General features: G+C 36.1%; 1 long non-coding RNA gene across 1 annotated transcript in view; it reads left to right on the forward strand.

Moving 5' to 3' along the window:
- The window catches only part of LOC118970579 (uncharacterized), a 42,004-nt gene extending 34,415 nt beyond the window's left edge, over nucleotides 1–7,589 (forward strand). The window contains exon 5 of the long non-coding RNA XR_012125951.1: nucleotides 7,482–7,589. This is a non-coding gene — a long non-coding RNA (uncharacterized lncRNA). The remainder of the gene's footprint in view (nucleotides 1–7,481) is intronic.
- The last annotated feature ends 1,585 nt before the right edge of the window (nucleotides 7,590–9,174 follow it).

Raw genomic sequence — 9,174 nt, forward strand, 5'->3', positions numbered from 1 at the left:
TTGTATGTTTTCTTTAAGAAGTTTTTATAATTTTACATTTTATGCCTAGACCTGTGATCCATTTTGAATGAATGTTTATTAAGATACACGGTATAGGTAGAAGTTCATTTGTTTGCATATATACATCTAGTTGTTTCCACAGTATGTGTTGACAAGATTATTTTCTCTCCATTGAATTATCTTTTCACTTTTGTAAAAAAAAAAAAATCAGTTGATTACATTTGTGTAGATCTGCTTCGGGACTCTCTGTGCTGTTCTATTGATCTTGTGTCTTCCTTTGCAAATAACACACTGTCACACTGACTTGATTATTGTAGATTTAGAGTAACTCCTGATAATATGAGTCCACACAAATTTTAGAATTGGCTTTTCAAATCTACAGAAAACATTTAGGTCTTATTTAGATTTATGTTGAATCCATAGATCAATCTGAGGAGAATCGACATTTTAACACTAGTGAGTCTTCTAATCCACAAACAATCTCTCCATGAATGCTGGTGTTCTTCAATCTGTTTCATCAGTGTTTCATCATTTTCAGCATACTGATCCTGCCTAAGTTTTTAGACATATATCTAAACACATCATTTTTTATTACTATTATATATTTATTTTTTTAATTTCTAATTCCATTGTTCATTGCTACTATATAAAAATACATTTGATTTTTTTATCACTGATCTTGTATCCTGCAATTGTGTTAAATTCAATTATTAGTTCTAGCTTTGTAACTTTGTAACTCTCTATGTGACCAATCGTGTCGTCTATAAATCATCATTTTTCATTATTTCTTTTCCTGCTATTGTGTCCTTTTTCCTTTTTGTTATCTCTCTGCTTTGGCTAGGTCTTCTGGTAAAATGTTGAATGAAGTGGTGAGGGAGGGTACCCTTGACGTCTTACCTACCTTACGGAGAAAGCATTCAGTTTTCCCTAAGTGATGTTAGCTACAGCTTTTGTGGGGTATCTTATCAGGTTAAGAAAGTTCCCTTTTACTCCTAGATTGCTGAAACATTTTATCCTGAATTAATGTTGAAATTTATCAAATTCTCTTCACATCTATTGAGATAGTCATTTATATTTTCTTCTTTAGTTTGTTAATATGGTAAGTTACACGAACTAACTTTTGAAAGTAGAAGCAATCTTGAATTCTTGGGGTTCAGTCACCTGTTAGTCATATATCATTCTTTTTATATTTTTATGGGTTCAGCTAAGGTTTTATAGAAATATTTGTGTCTTTGTGGAATATTATTCCTCTTCTTATAATGACTGGTCTAGTTTTAGTATTAGGGTAATGCTGATCTCATACGATGAGTTTTTTAAGTGTTTCTTTGACATTTTTGGAAAAGGTTTTGTAGAACTGGTATCATTTTGTCTTTAAGATTTGGTAGAATTCACCCATGAAATCACCTAGGCCAAGAATTTTCTTTGTTAGGAGGTTTAAACTTTGCATTTACTATTTTTTATAGCTACAAACTATTCCAGTTATCTGCTTATTTCTTGAGCAAGCATTGGCACTTGCATCTTTCAAGGAATTGGTTCATTTCATCTAAATTTTTAAATTTATGGACATAGATTTGTTTATATTATTCCCTTATTATTCTTTTAATAACTGTGGGATCTGTATAATATCCCTCCCATCTTTCATTTCTGACATTAGTAATTTGTTTCTTCTCTGTTTCTTGCTTAGTCTGGCTAGAGGTTTATTAATTTTATTGTGTTTTTTAAAAAAGAAACAGCCTTTAGTTTCACTGATTTTCTTTATTGTTTTTCTATCTCTAATGTCATTGATTTCTGCTTTTATAATTTCTTTCTGCTTGCTTGCTTTTGGTTTAATTTGATCTTCATTTTCTAGTCTCTTGAAGAGGAAACTTAGATTACTTACTGGTGACAGTTTTTTTTAATACAAAATTTTATTCTACAAATTTCTTTCTAAGTACTACTTTAGCTTTGTCCAGCAAACTTTGATATGTTTAATTTTTATTTGCCTTTGAGTTAAAAAATTTTCAGTTTTCCCTGAAGTATGCTCTTTGACTTATGGGTAATTAAGAACTGTCTTTCTTAAATTTTGACAAATACTTAAGGATTTTTCAGATATCTTTCTGTTATAGATTTCTAGTATAATACCATTATTGTCCAAGAATTAAATTTTGTATTATTTCTATTCTTTTAAATTTGTTAAGACATGTGACACAGAGTATGGTCTATCTTGATGAATGGTCCATGTACACTTGAAAATAATGTGAATTCTGCCATTGTTGGGTTGAGTGTCCCGTAAATATCAGTTAGATTAAATGGATTTGTAGTCATTCAGCTCTTCTATAACTTACTGTTTTTCTGTCTACTTGTTCTATCCATTTCTAAGAGAAGAGTGTTATTGTATTTACTTATTATTGTGAATTTGTATATTTCTACCTTTAAATCCAGAATTTTTTGCTTCATGTGTTCTAAGTTCTGTTCTTAGGTGCATGCACTAGTACAGTATAGAATTGTTATGCTTCATGGAGAATTGACCACTTTATCATTCTGTACTGTTTGTCCTGGATAATCTTCCTTGTTCTGGAGTAATACATTGTCTGATATTAATATAGACACTCCAGCTTTCTTTTGATTAGAGTTTGCACAGTTATATTTTCCCATTCTAATTTTAACCTATCTAAATCCTTATATTTAAAGTTGATTTCTTGTACACAACATGTAGTTGGAACTTGCTTTTTTATCCAGTTGACAATCCCTTTAATTTATGTCTATACCATTCACATTTGATGTAATCATTATGTGATTATATCACAATCTATCCTCTTGATATCTGTTATTGATTTGTTCCATCTTTTCTGTTTCTTTTTTGCCCTTATTTTTGTGCCTACTGTTGGGTTAGTTGAGCATTAATCATTATTCTATTTCATCCCAACACTTGTCTTATTGTTTATACATCTTATTAAAATTTTTAAGGGCTCTCTATACATGATGTGGCTTTAACTAATTAGAGTCTACCTGCAAATACTATTTTCCTACTTAATGTTTACTGAAGGACTTTAAGAACCTTATACAGTAGATTCCAAATTCCTCCCACTCAAACTTTGTGTCACACTTTTTAGATTTACCCTTGACATAAACTCACAATACATTGCTAGCATTTTTGCTCTAAACAATGAGTTATCTCTTAGAGCCATTAAAAATAAGAATTTTATTTTACTCTCATTTATTCCATTTCAAATGCCATTCATTGTGCAGATCCAATTTTCTATTGAGTGTCATATTCCTTCTGCCTAAAGAATTTCCTTCCCTATTTCTTTTAGTGTAGGTTTGCTGGCAATGATTTCTCTCAGTATTTGTCAGGGAAAATATTTCTCCCCCATATTTCCCTGCTTCATTAAAAAAATCATTTTTTTTCCACTGAATCTAGATCTGGTGTAAACTTTTTAAAACAAGTAGACCATTTGTCCAGCCCTCTAATACTGTCCATCCATCATATTCTGGCTTGCATGGTTTCTGGAAAGAAAATGGCCCCATTTCTCATCTGTGTTCCTATGTATGTAATATTTTTATTCCTCCGGCTATGTCAAGATCTTTCCTTTATCTTTTGTTGTCAACAGTCTAATTAATAATCTCACATGTGATTTTTAAAAAGATTTATCTTGCTTAGTATTCCCTGATCCTCTTTGATCAGTGGTTTAGTGTCAGTAATCAATTCTATAAAATACTGAGCCATTATTTTAAAAAATATTTCATTTACCCCATTTTCTCTGCCTTATCCTTGGACTCTTGGGCTGGCTGATAGCATGTCACAGCTCTTGAGTGCTCTGTCCTGTTTTTCTTCAACACTGTTGTCCTTTTTCAGTTTCCATTTGGATAATTTCTAATGACTTGTCTTCTACTTGTTGATTCTTTTTAAATTTATGTCAAGTCCACCCAGGAGCCTGTTGATGCCATTTTTTTTATCTCCATTATTATGCTTTTCGTTTCTAGTAGTATCATGCTGTGGATTATATAATTTTGAATCTGCTGAAATTTCCCATCTGATCATGCAGGTTTTCCTCCTGTTCCATTTGATCCTTTCACATACTAATCATAATTAATCACAATTAATATTAGTCCTCTTATTTGACACATCAGTCATAACATTTAAATTACCTATCAGTTCCAACTTCAGTGCTGTGTCTGGGTCTGGTGATTGCTGTGTTTCTTGGTACTATGTGGTTTTTGTCTTGCCTTATCTGGATGTCTCATGAATTTTGTTGAAAACAGGACATCTCATGTTGGGTGATAGCGACAGAATAAATAGCTTTTATGCCAGCAAATGGACATGATACCTTTCCTTCTGCTAGGCCTCCCCTGTCCTACACCCCCAGTCATTTAAAGTGCATGTTTTTATTAATCCAGCCAGGAGCTGGAATGTATTCCAGGTTTGCTGTTACTATGGTTACCTTCAGTGCTCCACAGGCTTCAAATTCCTCTGATGATGCTTTGTGTTTTAGTTGGGGGTTGGTTTGCCAGTAGGTTTTACCTAATATCTGCTTCATCCTGGGCTTGGGTCTCCCCTTTGCACTGTGCCTCAGATAGTATCTGTCTCCACATCCTCCCAACTATCCCAGCAGCACTCTGCTGACACTTCCTTGGTTTGTGCTTGTAAACCCATGTTCTGGTCTGTCTCAGTCACGCTCAAGCACTGTGTCCGCTGGTCTCCGATGTAACCTTTCCAGTATCCCTCTTCATCCCTCAACTGTCATTCTAGGTCCAGCACATATTCTTGAACTTTCCTTAAACCTAGAGGGTTTTCTTTTCTTTTCCCCTCCTGAGCTACAGTGGTTTTCACCATTGTGCTCAGGGAAAGAGGGTAAATTGTCCTTCACCTCATAGATGTTAGTTTTTTTCCCCATAGGACAGATAGGGAAGAGGATATGGGTTGGACCTGTACTGTCCCACAGGGGTTGCTGTCTCCCTTTGTGAGACCTATATGCTCTCTTGGGACTCTCAGTAGCTGTGCTGCAAGATCATCATGCCTGAGAAGAAAAGTTTGAAAGAGATAGGAACTCTCCTATATCTTCCCATTTTACAGCTCCACAATCTCACCAGCCCCTACTCAGCCTCTACCAACCCGTCTGCTCTTCTAACTTAATTCTGCCTGGTGTCCAGCCGCATCTGCTCCAGGAACGCAAGGACTCAAGTCCCATGTCTCCCTACATGCATCTGTCTCCCATTAGATTTCAGCTGATTGGTTTTCAGCAGCATCAGCTTCCTGATGTGTGTAAGGAAAGTCATGAACTTGAATTTTGACTTTTATCCATTGTTGTAGTAAGTTTGGGAGCACAGCTCTTCCCAGATGTCTCCATCCCAAGTAGAAACTAGAAGTTTCTTGGTTCTTTCAAGATAATTCCTAACGCTGGATTCAGACTAGGCTAGGTAGGGCCACTGGGAAGGCAGCATTTTCTACTGTTGGAGAATCAAGTTCCAAAGAGCTTGCAACCTAGGGCCATTGCTCTACTTTTCAAAATGATAGAATTCTTCCACAGCAAGAGTTTTTTTTTTGTCCTTGAAATATAAAAGGTTTTAAGATATATTCCACTGCACCAGCATGGAAAGAGGAGACAGTAAGACTAATCAATACTTTTGCTTAATGCAAGAAAGCATATAAAAAGTCCCTGAAGTGAATCCCTTTCTTTATCTAAAAAAATGTCAAATGTTGACATGTCCCTGGTTTTGCCTTGTACCCTTTATTATTTACATTCTCCTTGGATGATCCAATCACGTCAAAAGGATTACTGAGTAGCGTAAAGTTTCCTGTTGATTTAATGGAAGAGGAAGAGGGAAGAGAGGGTTTTCACTGCACATTGCAATCACATTTCATTGCATTGCCCAGTCTTCACAGATCCCATTAGATCACTGTTGTTTGTGGTCCCTCTGGTTTCCTGCATTTTCTTTAAGCAATGCTCAGGGTTGTCCCTATTTGAAATGATTCTGCTCTTTTCGCACATATGTGAGCCCCACTGACCAGACTGATTGACCATCAAAATGTTCCTTAGTTACAAGATGACGGCTCTCCCCACTTCTTAGAAGACATTTTTTTGACCATATATTGCCTCAAGAATGCCTTCTGGGTCTTTTCTTAACCTTAAGTGATTTAATAAAGGATCTTTTCAAAATGCACACAGTATTTTCCCTGAGGGGCATTCTGGGAAATAATTGCATCCCTGTTAGTACAGTTATATGCCAAGAAACGAGGGTTTTAGAAGAAAGAAATTTGGCTGCTTTTATTATTTCGTGGGCTGACACAAATGAAGTAGAGGAAATATCTCACTCAGTATGCACACAACTGATAGCTGGCTCAACGTCAAGGTCACCTGTTGGGCATTACAAGAACCTGATCTACATGTAAGGGTGAGTGTCCCAGATTTATATGGGAAGTGTAGCCCCTGACAGATGGGGATGTCTAGTTTAAAATCTGTCCTCACTGTCACCATCAGTGGATGACTTGCTTTCAAAACTTTTATACTGATGCCCCCCCGCTGCCTGGCTCCACACACACATATCCCACCTTCTCTCAACAGTCTGGAGTATGGGGGTCCTTTGTACTCCTTTGTGCTCTTTAGAATAAAAATGTTACAAATACACAAAGTAAAAATAGCTTAGTAAAAGGTAATGACTGACATTCAAGATTTAACAGCCTTTCCTTATGCTAACATCTTGTAAAAGATATAACACTGCTTCACTGGCCCAATGACATACCCCAAAGCATTTGAATTTTTTAAAGAGGGTCTTGGGATAAAAGAAAGTCATTCAGCATCATCACTTGGGATTGTGGTATTTAAAGGTCATCAGAAAAGCATCTTCCTGATACATAACATCAATGGCAACCTCTCGGTATATGAGCTGATGATAATATGTTGTTAAAAGCATTGTGTGACAAATGGAAATGAGAATGTTTGTCGTCAAATATTTTCTGCTGCTTGTACAAATAGAAAAGATAAGGTTCAGGGTATTTATTCTTCTGTCTCCTAGAATGTGTGAACATTCCTATCAGAAATTTATCTTTATAGAGTATCCTCTGTAAAGATATAATGACCTTGAGTGGAGTTTTTAAGCACTGGTAAGGTAAATTTTAGTGTTTGTGGCCAACTCGGAAATAATAATCAAGCATACTTCTGGTACTGGAGTGTCAAAGAAAAAAGTACAAAAATTTTTTTTTAAGAAGTATCTCCTTGGGATCACATTTAATTATGTGGACCTTCCCATGGGCTTCTGGATGGCTTGTCTTTGCCTTTGTGGAGTCATCCATAAGCAGTTTTATTTTTGTAAAATAATAAATGATAGAAATTTTTAGATGGTTTAAGTATGTATCTAGGAATGGCAGAAATACATCAAAGGAGAGGGGTAATTGCTATAGAACTTAGGATAAATTAAACGGTTTCTGTGTATCTTTCCTGAGCAAAATTATATATTTTCTAAGTTCTATTTTAGATACAATATAGTTTATTTTTTTTCTCCAGATAAAATTAGGTTGGAGCGAGAAGGTTCCGAGATCTCCAGTTCCTTGAGGGCCATCTGACCAAATTAAAATAGAGTTTTGACACCATGATTCAAAATTTTCCAATGGGTAAGTCATTTAACCTCTGTGTTCTGAGAAAAAAAATTTGTAATATGAAGCTTTAAGATTGGGTTTTGTTAAGGACATTTTTAGTTAAAAACTGTACTTCAATTAGAATTCAAAATATTGTTTAATATCTCATTATTTGATGTTAGGCATCATAATATATGATACAACATATTTTTTCTATTGTTCACTATTCTGTAAATATAGATTATAAAATTGACTGAAATTATTTAGGTCCTAGGAGAAGATACACGGCTCACTTCAAATGTTTAATTTGAAGAATGTTAAATAAAGGAACTATTTGAAGGGGTGTGAGCTGTGATAAGGGAATGAACACGGAATGACCATGAACTCTGCATGAAGCCTTTGCCACCACTTGGCTGGAAGGCACAGTGGCAGGGAGAAGCATTTCAGAAACCTGGAGGGAGCGTGGAGCTGTAGACAGGGCATATCGCCTCCATCAGGAGCTGTAACCGTCTACTTAGCCCCTCTAAGAAGAGATGGGGAAGGGGGATAAACCCCCTATCTTTGGTTTCCCCTCCATTTTCCCCTGGTCAGACCCACTGAAAGCCAGAATTAGGCAATGTAAGTGATGAAGTCCATACAGACCAACCTCCACAGGGCAGCGAATGGTGGAAATAGGTATGAGGGATGGTGTCAAGTGGATGTTTAACTCTTATTATCCACATATGAATGAGGCCACAGGTGTGCATGTTCCTGTGTGTGTGTTTGTGTGTGATCATTCTCTCTGATGTCAGCATGATCTGCTTGGGCTTTGATCTCCCCATGTCCAGAGTCCTTTGCTCTCTGTCACTTAGCTCCCATTCCCAGAGTCAAACTCAAGGACTTGTCATCATCAGTCATACCCTCATTTCTTATTCCAATTTTAAACATTCAGTGTTTAACCACCTTTTCCTATATTTCCAGTCTGTTTAATAAGCCCACTGCAAGAGTTCTCTGACCTCACTAAGACTACTATGACCTAATTGACCTTCCCGCCACGTTCACTTTCCTCTTCATCTTTCTTAGACTACATGATTCTCGTTACAGTCTCTCTTTTTAACACTCTGAACTCCTTTATTCCCTTCTCTTTTTATGGTATTTATCTGGTAAAACCCCAACCCTTGTTGAACCCAAGCTCACATCTAAACAGACTCATCTGAACACTGCTGAAAAAAAAAAAAAAACCCACACAACTTATATGACTGGTTTTGATTTATGGTAATGACCATACACTTCAAATAGACTCAAATAGACACTCAAATAACAACAACAAGAAAAACAGTGAACAACAATATCAAGTGTATAAAAAGATTTACAGTTTTTTCATACACTAAGAAATTCAGGGCAGGCAGCTGCAGGCTAATTCCAGACTCAGCAATATCAGGATGCTTGGCTGATGTCATTTGGTGTTTCCTACACAGTTTCAGGATGGTGGCAGCAGTAGTGAGCACCATAGTTCCACCTGCCACGGATTCACAGGTCAGACCCTGGAGGCTGTATGGCAAAAAGCACTTCTTGTGTGGCCTGGAATAAGAACAAGGACTTCTGAGAAACCATGACATGCAGTTCATCAGCATCCACGTTTT

This window comes from Manis javanica, chromosome 15, assembly GCF_040802235.1.
Source record: "Manis javanica isolate MJ-LG chromosome 15, MJ_LKY, whole genome shotgun sequence".
NCBI classification, from domain to species: Eukaryota; Metazoa; Chordata; class Mammalia; order Pholidota; family Manidae; genus Manis; species Manis javanica.